The sequence below is a fragment of the Dipodomys spectabilis genome, unplaced genomic scaffold, assembly GCF_019054845.1.
Source record: "Dipodomys spectabilis isolate Male_0828 unplaced genomic scaffold, ASM1905484v1 ptg000053l, whole genome shotgun sequence".
Taxonomy (NCBI): domain Eukaryota; kingdom Metazoa; phylum Chordata; class Mammalia; order Rodentia; family Heteromyidae; genus Dipodomys; species Dipodomys spectabilis.
The window spans coordinates 2,197,501-2,210,868 of NW_024870730.1; the positions used below are offsets into that span (position 1 = coordinate 2,197,501).

The 13,368-nt window shown below is 32.7% G+C and overlaps 1 protein-coding gene across 2 annotated transcripts in view; it reads right to left on the bottom strand.

The window, feature by feature from the left end:
- The window catches only part of Grik2 (glutamate ionotropic receptor kainate type subunit 2), a 564,289-nt gene that overhangs the window by 111,034 nt on the left and 439,887 nt on the right, over window positions 1–13,368 (bottom strand). The window lies entirely within an intron of this gene.

Here is a 13,368-nt window from a genome sequence, read left to right on the forward strand (position 1 = left end):
AATTGTCAACTTCACATAGAAATTAATTTATGCTAATTAAAACCTAGACTTATTTGTCAAGTACTATAACTATTCAAATACATCATCCCCATAATTAAGTAGAGTGTAATTAATAAACTAAAAATATTTTCCCCAAATCTCAAATTTAAAGCCACTCTTCTATTAAAAAAATTACTATATGTGCCTTCTATGAAAGTATATTTTTAATCTTGCCATCAGTAAAGGTTATGTGAATATCTATCACTTCAGAGAGGCCAATTTTCTTCAAAATCATCTTTCTGACCTTTTAAAATTCAGTAGCTCAAACAATCATTTTTTTTCTAATGCAGTTTTACAACACACTTGTTTTGATAATCTATGCTTAACAAATGAAGGGTTAAACTGGCACAACACACACAAAGTAATAAAAACATTATGCTCTGATTTAGTATGTCTGAGTACAATTGGATTAGCTTTGTTCATAGACATAGATGTTTTTATTTAAATTGCCTTTTATACTAGTAAGGATAGTTTATATAGTATTTCTAAGCATCAGAATGTTGTACATTATTTGGTGATATATATGTATACATATGAATGTAATTTTAAAGCCATTCTTTTATGAAGCACACATATACACATGTATATATGTATGCATATATATGTATACATGTGTATATGTATATACACGTGTGTATCTATTTATTTATTTAAGTTTTGTGTGTTGTACTGGGCTTGAACTCAGAATTTTGAACAATTGGGGCCTTGTCCTCTTGAGTTTTTCACCCATTGCTGTCACTCTATCATTTGAGATATACCTCCAGTCTCACGGTCTAATTGGAGCTGGAGTCTCTGGGATTTTTCTGCATTGGTGATTTTTAATTTTGATCGTCATATTTGAGCCTCCTGATTAATTAGAATTACAGACTTTGGCCACCCACACCCAATGGGATTTATACCCACATATTTTCTTTAAAAATATTGCCAGTAAATAATTTAAAATGTCATAGTTCATGAGGAATAGTGCAATCTACTAGTTAGATTATGTGATTAGCATCTCAATTGCAGATCTGTAGCTCTCAACTACATGACGTGAGTTCCTTCGTTTTAATTTTTGTATAATTAAAATATTATTTTCCTACTCCTGAAAATGTATTAACTTTAAACTATAGAGACCTAGTGGACAAAGGCTCTCAAAAGTAGAAATCTAAACTACAAAATCTACCTTGAATATTCAGTTTTTTCTTCCTGGTAATAATCAGGAAGCTTTGCCTCTGTCTCCCTTTGACTTATTGCTCTTCTCTCATTGGCAATTTGCCCCTTCCCCCAGGTTATTGAGTATGATTTTCAATCAGTGTTCCAACATTGAACCATTTTTGCTTACTGGCCTTGCCAGTAAGCAGCTATGGAATGCTCTCTCTTTCATGCACTGGGACAGCTCATCTTCCAGTCTTGGTTTCTAAGCTAAATTACCCTTTTCCTCTAAGGTTAGACATTTTTATTCCCACTATCCCCTTTCTCTCCAATATTTTACTTATATTTCAAAATTTAATTTCATTATGACCTGATTACTTCACTGTTATTACACAAAAACCTAAACTTTACCTGAATTTTAACAAATCAGAAGGAAATCTTGTTTGAAATTTTACTCATTGAAACTATGATTTTCTTTTGTTTTTTTTTTTTATCTTGACCTTATTCTGCTTAATTACTTTGTTTTTGATACAGAAGTTTCCCATCTCATTTTATCCATTGGATTAAATTTTTTATGCATTGGAACAGGAAAATGATTAACTTTCCAAAAGAATCCATCTAAAAGAAATTAGACATAACCATTTATAAAATGAATTTAAAAATAAAACAATCTAGTGTTTCTAATGAGAAATACAAACCCTCTTAACATTACTTGCAACTTAATAGATTGGCTGTGGTTTTCTTCAGCATTTCATAATCATATAAGTAAAGAGTATTTGAAGATCATCAGTCTTTTGATACTTTTCTAAGTAATTTAAAAGTTCAAAATGTGATGTAAAATTTTCAACTATTACTTCTTTTATTTGTGCAAACAATCTTACTTTGATTGCTTGTTACAGAAGGATAGAGGTAATTACTAAAAAATACTGTAGATTTCTTTTTTTTTGGGGGGGGGGGGGTTGGTCATGAGGCTTGAACTCTGGGACTGGGCACTGTCCCTGTTCTCTTCAGCTCAAGGTGAGCACTCTACCACTTGAGCCACAGCGCCACTTCCAGTTTTCTAATGGTTTATTGGAGATAAGAGTCTCACAGACATTCCTGCCTGGGCTGGCTTTGAACTGCGATCCTCAGATCTCAGCCTCCTGAGTAGCTAGGATTACAGGCGTGAGCCACCAGCGCCCGGCTCTGCAGATTTCTTATGAGAAAGAAAAAAATGATAACTTATTTCATCCAATTTTTAATAAACCAAGTGACATGATTTTGGGTGGAGAAACAAGATCCAGGTTAACTTCTACATATAAAAAGATTAAAAAAAGATAAAACAGTCTAGATTAGAACTCTTCACATGACTAGAAACCATTTTTATAGTCTTAGTATTTAAAATCAATCATTATTGCCACATGTTTTCATAAACAGATGAGCAAGGCTGATTGATAGTCATGAAAATATTTGCATCTTTTACTTATGCTTCAGAGAATGAGAGTGAATTTCATAGCTACTTCCATCGTAAATGAAAATAGACACAACTGACACTGCATTTTAGGAACTGAATCTAGATCCTGACAGGGTAACTTTGTTTTTAGGGTGCAGTGTTCCTGTTAGTGAGTTTAACCCAGGAATGCTATGGAGAGGACCAACTATAAGAGCAGTCATACTAGGTAGTAAGGCAGATTAAAATCAAATAAAAATAGGAAAAGAGCTCTTTGCAGGCTTGCCAGGGTGTGAACAATTTGAACATATTCTTCTGTGTGACCTGTTGAAACTAATCTGTTCTGATAAGGTGGAAACAGACATTAAACAAGAGCTTCTCCCTTTGAAACGCAAGCATGCTTTCAACTGCAGGAGAGCTTAAAACAAGATGTGAAAAGGAGAGCTTTGGGCTCTCCAGATAAAGTTAGCTTAAATAATAAACTATAAAAATAAGACATGAAATTATTACCTTAAGTCTGTGTCATACTTAATGATTATTCAACATCCGGCTATGTTATCTCATTTTGTATGATAACAAATGACCTAAGAACATCACCGCTCTTAGGATTATTAGGTGATTTTGAATAGAATAATAACCTTGCCAGGAGTCCACAAATGGTGAAGTCCAGGTCAATCGTGGAGGCTTCTGGTAAGCAACAATTTAGTCTCTTACTGTAATCCATCTTAGCAAGTCAATATTTTATCAACTTTCATAGAAAAACAAAAGGCTATTCATATGATGAATGCATTCCCTATGGATAGGGGTATAATAATTTCTAGTTTTCCTGCCCTCTAATATATAAAGGATTTCTCAGTATTTACTCAGAACACAATATTCTTTCTTTCCTATCTTTTAGTATATTAATATCCTGAACTTCTGAGAGCAAACTTATTAATACTGAGATACTTATAAACATCTTCACCATAACACACACATTATCAGATTACAAAAACTTTATTTTATCCCAAGATAGGTCATATATGTATTAAGTGAATTAAGTGCTAATTTCTATTAAAAATATAACAAATGACTTTTTATTAGTCATCACACCAAAACCCTAATACTGAACAGTTTAAATACTACCATCAACTTATACATCATCCATAAATTTGAAATCCTTCAAGGATGTTCAAATTCATCCAAAGGCTAAATGATTCCTACAGTATTATCATTTCTTTATTTCTTACCATTGCCAGCCATGTTTTAAATGTGGAGCATATTGAATAGAGCAGTTCTTCTTTTACACTTTAAGAAAACAAGTGATCTCTTTGAATCCATGAAGAAATGCTGAAAGGGGCAGAAGCCTCAGAAATTTCAGTGAATTATCACTGAAATATTTGTAAAAATAAGTTAAGGGAATCAAGCTCAATGTCTTGAAAGAAGGGAGGAAAAATTTTCCAGGGTAGATTCTGTTTCAAATCTATATGTTTATAATTGATTTTCTCTCAGAAAATAAATTGTAAAAAGTCTAAAATGTCTTATATCAAATAATTATCAAATGCAAGGTGACAAAACTTTAGAAAATGCACCAAGTCATACACAGTGTTAGTTATCTTTCTAATATCCCTATGGAAGACAGGGTTTGACCATGAGAAAACTTCTGAAAAATTATCTTTGCTGAGCTCGTTTAATCTGTGCTATTTTCTTTGATAATGTCATGAGAAACCCAAAATATTGAAATCATTTTTAAGTGTTGTTCTATCTTGTTATAACTCAAATAATTGTGTCTTTTCAGTAGCCTATCCCACTAACATACCAAATGATTATGAGAAATTGTTCTAGGGATGATTTGCTCCTAATTGGCAAGTAGAATTTCACCCATGTTTTGTGTGCTTGATCAATTTTCTTTATTTTTTAAATTAATTCTAAACAGTTACTATTCAGAATTTATTATGATTAATACTCAATAGTTTTTACAGCTTAAGTAGACATAAATGACCTCCTTGCAGAAAAAAATGCCTGATATTCAATACCAGCTATTATATATCATATATTCAATATATATTATATTGTCAAATATAATATAGATGATAATATAATATTATAATATATGATATTTGGGGCTGGGAAGGTGGCTCAGTGGTAGAGCACTTGCCTTGCATGCATGAGGCCCTGGGTTTGATTCCTCAGCCCCACATAAGCAAAAAGAAAAAAGCCGGAAGTGGTGCTGTGGCTCAAGTGGTAGAGCACTAACCTTGAACTGAAGAGCTGAGGGACAGCGCCCAGGCTCAGAGTTCAGGCCTCACGACCGGACCTAATATATATACACATATATGATATCATATATTGTTATATATGACAAAAATATATACAAAAATATTCCCTCTCAGTACTTTAAAATTTTACACTCTAAAATGTAGTTTTAGCTGAGCCACAATTGGCTCACACCCATAATCCTAACTTTTCAGGAGGCTCAAATCCAATAATAGATGTTCATCAGAAGCCCCAGCAGGAAAGTCCATGAGATTCTTATCTCCAATTAACCACTAGAAAACTGTAATTGTAGTAGTAGAGTATTGGCCTTAAGTAGAAAAGCTCATGAACAGCGTCCAGAGACTGAGTTCAAGTTACATGGCCAACACACACACACACACACACACACACACACACACACACACACACAGGCACGCACACACACAGACACACAGACACAAATACACACACATACATACACCAAGTAGTTCTCCATGCATTGGAATATAAGACAAAAATTATCATATATAATTTTTTAATAGGGCATATCTTACGTATTTTAAGATTTTTAATTGTATATGTAATTCAACAGTAGATACTTGCCTAGCATATGGAAAGCCCTGGGTTTGACTCTCAGCTTTCCAAAAAAATTAATTAGCAGTAACAATAATAGTGATAATAATAAGTTGCAATTGTAGACAATTCTGAGAAAAATAACCCCTCGATACAATTAACTCTAGGTGTTCCAAATCATTAATGAGCAGGGTAATAATGAGCAGGGTAATAGTTAAGGTTGTGCTTTGTATGCTCAGATGTAAAAGACTAGATAATGTAAAATGATATGGTGATGTTTTCAGGTTGGATGGAGTTAACCTATGGTTAGGAAAGAATGGAAGGCACAAAACAGGAAATACGATTATATGAACAATAAAGCACAAGTTAACAACCTAGGAAGACAATTTTCTATAAAAGAAATACAATTTGATGTAAGTAGATTTGATCCAATTAAACACATCACCAGGCTTCAGAATTAAGGGTCATTTATGCTCAGGTCAGGATCCCATTTTAAACACTGCGGCTATATATTAACCTTGAACACTATACATTAACCATGATACTGTACATTTCTAAATACTCCCATATCCCAAAACTGTAATGTCAATAGAGTGTTCATCCAGCCTTCATCAAGAAGTTTTTGATTCTCTTATCCACACCTCTCTGTCTACACTATTAGGCAAGGCTTCTCAAACTTTAGTCTTCTTTAGTGATCTTTGATCAATACTCAGCAATAACTCACTATTCCTTTCCATTCAGTTCTAACCTCTTCTGCCTAATATTCAAGACTTAAGTAAGCTGTCAGACATCATGGTCTCTATGAAACCCTAACAGTATATTATAATTTATTTAAACAAAGCAATAAACCTCACATATGATATTTATACCAACACCTGAAGTAGAATACAGATTGGCTGTTTCTTTACCCACAATGGTAGACATACTCTTCCATTACAGGTAATTAATTCATACCCTACTTATATATTAAAGTTAACTTTACCTGTTGAATGATAAACCCTTTAGCAGAAGAGCAAATGCTATATCCTTCTTTTGAAATTTTATCTCCATTACATCCACTAAACATCATTTTCTTCATGTTTAAAGCCTAATTTACTTAATTTTTTTTTGGGATAACAGACTTTTTAAGTGAGGAAATATGTCATTTTATTTTATACTTTGTCCAGACTGAGAAAAATACTGAGCACAGAAGAAGTTTTCAGTAGTAGTGTTATATATGTACCTGTTATATATAGAAAAATACAATCTTTTTTTTCACACAACGTACTTTTTTCAGTGAAATTAAGAATACATGGTGTCAGTGGATGTAGAGGATTCAGAAAATGGTTACTTTCTTAGAAAATGAGTATAATCATAATATTGCTTTTTAAAAAACAATGCACAGAAATTTCTTAGTTGTTATACAGAAGCATTGTAGTTTGTACAATTATTATAAAAATGTATCTGTTCTTCATTTCCATTTTATCAAGCAAGTAGAGTGTGTGCATCTCGACAGCTAGTCAATATTTAACACTTAGCAAAAGCAGTATTTGTCTTCATTCCTTGTACTCCCTGTCTGTCTAGTTGCCACATTTATGTAATCTCCTTCCTGAACATAATTACTTCCTACACTATGAGTGGAATAAGTACTATTGCCTTGTATAATAAAATATACTCAGAATCACACCACTTCTACATTTTTACCTAGTTAAAATCTTTCTTTACACAATAAACAAAAATGCCTACAAAAATATAGAGTTAAACATAAGCATTTTTATTAAGTTTGAATTTCCTCAAAAAAATGCTTGGGTAGTTCTACAATATGGCTGGTTTAAAAACTTTACATAATAGATGTATTTCTTCCAGTACTTCCAGTACACAAATAATGTTAAGAACTTCACACAACTGTTGGATTGATGACTTCTGTGCAAACAGGATGAAAAAAGTGGGTGAAAGATATTTTCTAGCATACCAAAAAAAGAAACAAGAAATTAGATGTGGTGAATGGACATTCCAAGAAACAACAAATCTCTTCTGAAATGCAGGAGTAGGAACAATAGTACCCACCCCTGTTAGTGGGATCTTGGCAGGGAATGAAAGCATTGCTTCTTAAAGTGAAGGGAGAGAAAGGAGCCATAGTCATTATTCAGCTCTTTCAAGCACAGCTTTCCCACCATTGCTAATCATTGTTGATAACATGATCCTTGAGCATGAATTAAAGAGGAGCACGTAAATATTGGGAACTGACAGGGATGAAGAACTGCCTTCGCATCCTTGGCAATGCTAAGTGCTAAGAGCTGAACCTGCAGTTAGAGAGCCTATTGAAATTGTAATAACAATACAAATAGTAATGATAATTAGTAATAATAATAATAAAATTTTCAAAAACCTAGTTTGAGCTATACTTCCTGGCATTGTCTGAAGGGGTTAAAGTGATTGTATAAGTCAATTAGAAGCCCTGGGAATTATAAAATTAATAGTTATGAATAGAATGCATCACTACATGTAATCTTATCTATGATGTCATTTTCTCCCTCTTTTTTGTGTCATTTATATAATAAAGCAAGGCACTGAAATTTTCTTCCCTTGAAAATTGATCATTTTGTTCCCTATTTTTATTTATTCTCTTATAATTCCCACCATGAAAACAAAGAATGCTTTGTGAAGAGTTTGGATGAAACCATCATTTGAATTGGTTTAAAGGTCAGATTCAACATTCTTGGGAATGAAGGCTTCTACTGGTCAGAAGCAAATGAGAGAGGGGGAAGGGCACTGCTACAAATACTTAATTGCATAAAATATTTCAAATATCCAATTCAAATATCTAAACAAATCCATTTGTTATAATTAATTGCTTGTAAGTTTAAAGGATGTCAAGCATAAAATTTAATTAAACTGCACCTAATAAAACAGGCTGAAACTGTAACAATTTCACTAAAACTCTCAATATAAGGAAAGGAAAGATCATATTAGAATCTATTTATTTTCCTAAAACAATAAATAAACTAAAATGAAGTATTCTGTGTTACACTGTATAGTTTATGGAACTCAAAATTTATGCTCTCTTAAAGGTTAAATTATTTTAAAGGGCTTCTAAAGAAAGAAAAAATTAAAAGCTAATAAGCTAAAACCAATGAATGAACTAAATCCTAAGATGTAATTAAATATTGCCAGGAAGCAGATTTCCTCTGAGAGTTGCTAAGCACATTGTTAACTATGTGTGATAAAATCCTACAGGTTCAAGATTTTAAACCTTGAACTTTGCTTCTAATTGTGAAAGGTAAAGTCCACTGAAGGCCCGCGTTTGGTTGGATAAATCTAAAGTTCCTGTTATATGTGGGATGTTGCCCAATGCTGGTATCTTGGTTTCATTTCTCTGACTAAAAGTAAGTATGGATTATTTTGCTTTATTTATGTCATAAGTTTCTCCTGAGTATATGTTAAACATTTTAGTATCAAATAGGGACCTGGAATTTTATATATTACTTTATTTGAAATAGAATTTGCTCTTTTTACTAGTTATATAATTCAGTATAAAAGTCATAATGCACCTAAAATATTTATATACCATTCTTGTCATTCCTGAAATCAAATCTGCCTGTATGAGAGTTCTAATAGAACTTATAACTTTATATTAGTAAGTAGTGGAATCTCAACATCTCATTTTACTGTTATGTAGAATATTTCTGTTCTGTAACATTTTTATATATTTATTTATACTTTGGCTTTCAAATCATCCAGATTATCTTAAGAACTGTACCCAGCAGCTCCATTGCCTTTATATTAAAAGTCATTGCATTCTTTTCACATTCTTATCAAGAGTTTTGTCATTTGGTTCTGCTCTTGATGTGTCATGCTTTTGTTTCTCTCCGGATAGCTATGCAACAAATTCTTGGGGCTGGGAAGATGTCTCAGTGGTAGAATGCTTGCCTTTCATGCATGAGGCCCTGGGTTCGATTCCTCAGCACCACATAAGCAGGAAATAAAAAACCAGAAGTGGCTCTGTGGCTCAAGTGGTAGAGCGCTAGCCTTGAGCTGAAGAGTTGAGGGACAGTGCCCAGGTCCAGAGTTCAAGCCCCACGAATGACAAATAGTAATAATAATAATAATAATAAATTTTAGAAATTCTTGTTTTTTTAAATAATAAATTAGGAAAATCATAATTTAAATAATTGTTTGTTAGGCTACTGCATCCTAGTGTAGACTAATATTTCCTAGGCTTGTGAACCAAAGTATCAGCAGGTAACAAGTAAGTAACAGCTGAAATTACAAATAAAAATCACTATTATCTTTATCTAATGTTTAGATATAGACAAACGTGAATAGAATCACAGCTATTGTAGGCAGTGCTTGGTACTGAAATGCCAGCAATGCATTTTCAGCCTTCTTTGTGAGCCTACTGCACAGATTTGTTCCCTTTTGGAGACTGTGACTTTTAGCCTGCAGCCTCTGGATAGACTAATTTGCTAGTACTTAGTACTTTCCTATGCACATTTTTTCTTTGCAAGACTAAATATAAGATCTTCTATTTAGATTATATATACCTTAGATTTGTATTTTTTCACACTTCTTAGAATGAATACTTAAAATTTTAGGAGTAAATGCTTTTACTCCCAGAGGGGCATCTGAGCTAATTCTATTATGTGGTAATGAATAGTGCTGTAATGAACATAGTGGTGCTAGTGGCTTTAAAATGTAAACTTTTGGGTAGAACTTCACTACTGCTTTCCAATACGACTAGACATGTTTACATTCATGCCAACAATATATTAGGGCTCCCTTTTACCCACATCTATACCACCATGTCATTATTTGTATTCTTGATTATGATTTGTATTCTTGATTTTTGATTATAACTGGGGTAAGGTGAAATCTCATTGTAGTTTTGATTTGAATTTCTTTTATGATTAAATATGTTGAGCATTTCTCCAATGGAATTTTACTCATCCATTAGGAAAAAATGATATTGTATCATTTGCAAAGAAATTGAAGGACCTGGAGAATATTATGTAAAAGTGAAGTAAATCAGGCCCAAAGACAAAAAAAAGTTGCATTCTTTCTCCCACATGTAGAAGCTGGAATTGGTTTATAGATACATAAGGAAATACCTTGGGAGGTATACAAATGGACAAAATATATTATTGAATTACAGTAGATTTAGAGGAGAACTCATATGATATAATTCCTTAAAAGGCAAATCACAGTTCAACAAAATACACACCAGAAAACTAGTACTTTAGGGGTAGGATAGGGTCAAGGAGAAGGAAGAAGACAAATAAAGAGAAAATAAGGAAGAAAATGAAGAAACAAATTCAATCTATATCTTACCAAATTATGAAAGTGAGGGAAGGGATGGGTTGGGAGGGATGGGTAAGAATGATAATAGTGATCACATTGATCACTGCTTTGTTGAATGATAACTCCTTTGCACAACTACTTAAAACAGTAACAAAAAAACAATTTAAATAAAAAAACACATACATATATTCGAACATAAAATATAACTTTATGATAATATGCCAAAGAATTGAATAGCATGTTAGAAATACTTTCAGTGCCCTTCAAACAGATGTCCTAGACTAGAAATGAAAAAAAAAACACTTTCAGTTTCTTTCTCAAAAGACTAGGTTTTTGAGATATTTATCTTTATTGTTTTATACCACAAAATGTCTGGCTACCTTATATTTCAGTTCAAAATACTACCTTTTTTACTTTTTTACCTTTTTTTACTACCTTTACTTGCTTTACTTTGTAGTATCTTTACTTGCTATATTATGCAGAATACTTATCCTTAAAGCTATCATTGCCTAAAACTTTTTTTAAATTTTATTTTATTGTAAAGATGCTATTACAGAGGAACTAAATTACATGAGTAAGGTAATGAATACATTTGTCATCCAGCATTGTTACCCCCTTCTTTGTCTTTCTCCTATTATTCCTTACCTCCCCTATAGCTTTATTTTTTATTATTTTTATTTTTTGCCAATCCTGGGACTTGAACTCATGGCCTGGGCACTGTCCCTGAGCTTCTTTTTCTTTTTAGCATTCCACAACCTGAGGCACAGTAACATGTCCTGTTTTTTGTGTGTATGTGGTACTGAGGAATCAAACACAAGCCTTCCTGCTTGCTAGGCTAGCACTCTACCACTAAGCCACATTCTGATGCCTAAAGCTTTTGAAAGAGACTCTTATCTGAAAACTAAAAGCAAAGGACTGGAACCATGGCTCAAGTGGTGGAACATTTATTTAATAAGTATAAGGCTCTGAGTTCAAATCCCAATAACCATAACTTTACGATACCCAGTACCATATTTTTATTATAATAAATACAAAGTATTTTAATATATAAGGTAAATATATGATATATTATAATGCATGAAGTAATATCGTTAATAAAATTGGATTTGTCAAAGGCTTGCTTTCAGATCATAATTGATAAAAATAAAACATGTATTCCCTGATTCTCCCCCACACTCACTTTTCAATGTGTTTTTAAAAGTATTATTGCATGTAGGAAACTCTTTCTTTCCTCAGTGAGCCTTTCAGCTAGCATAATAAAAAATAACTTGATTTAAAAATCAAGTTCTAAACAGATTGTCCTAAAATTGGAGATTTCAAATGAAAATCAATTTTTTAATTTAATGAGTGAATTTAACATATTCCTAGAAAGGAAATATTATAAATAACAACAATTATAATCTGAGGAGAGTTTAATATAAAACATTGAAGGGTGTAACTTCATACAATAGATGTGGTAGAATACTGTGAATCTTTTCACATTGGCAAATGAGCTGTGGTAGTAACTCCATGAGCACAGATGCCTGTTCACTCTTGTTACAGCTGATTTAACCTATAGTGAGTGTGTACACTGAAGATGCAAATTTTAAATGAATTTACACACAAATACAATACTCCACACCATGATATCAGTAGATTGCGTGGTTGTGAAGCGACTGGAATAGCAAAATAACAGGTTAATAGGAAACTCACTGGCCAAAAGCATTGGGGGAAAGTTCAGTTAAACAAATTCAGTTGTCTTTTTTTATTTGTAGAGCTTTTCATTTATTATTTGTACTCTTGTCCTTCTGATGATCTGTGACTACTGAGTTCTTTTCCAACCTAGAAATAGTCTGTCTTGTAATATGTTGTAATGTATGCTGAATCATTTATATTGTATAAGCATTATGGAGGCATCATAGAAAGAAATGACATCTATGAAGATTTGTGGTACACATAAGTTGGCATGCCCCTTTTGAATTGCAAATCCTTTTTTGCCTAGTCCTGACCTATATTTGTTTTTTCTTTTTCTTTTCTTTTTTGTCCATCATGGGGCTTGAACTCTGTGCCTGGGCACTGTCCCTCAGCTCTTCAGCTCAAGGCTAGCACTTGAGCCACATCACCACTTCTGGTTTTCTGGTAGTTAATTGGAGATAATAGTTTCACGGCCTTTCCTGCCTGGGCTGGAAAGTGTTACTCTCCTTTCCCTTAAATATATGACAGACAGACAGACAGAAAGACAGACAGACAGATAGACAGACAGATGATATAGATACTATATACACACACATATATATATATATATATATATATATATATATAAATAGATGGATGACAGGTAGATATGTAATAGATAAAGAGACAGATAATATGTATCCATGATAGAGAGATAAGAGATAAGAGAAGGGAAAAAGTAAAGAAGGGCAGGAAGAAAAGGAAAGAAGGAGAGAAAAAAAAGAGAGCATGAGAAAAGAAAGACGAGAGGAAAGGACATAAGAGGTATGATTTAAAAAACCTCTTCATATTGCCTTTTGAGAATCAGTCTTCCAACTATATTTCTAACTCTGAATTGAGAAAACTTTCTCTCATAGCTTGATACAAGTTAGAACATTCAAATGACCCTGAAAACTGGCAAATGTATAAACCAAAGCTTCTTTCAATCCCATAGATAAATGATTACAATTATATCATGGAACAATATA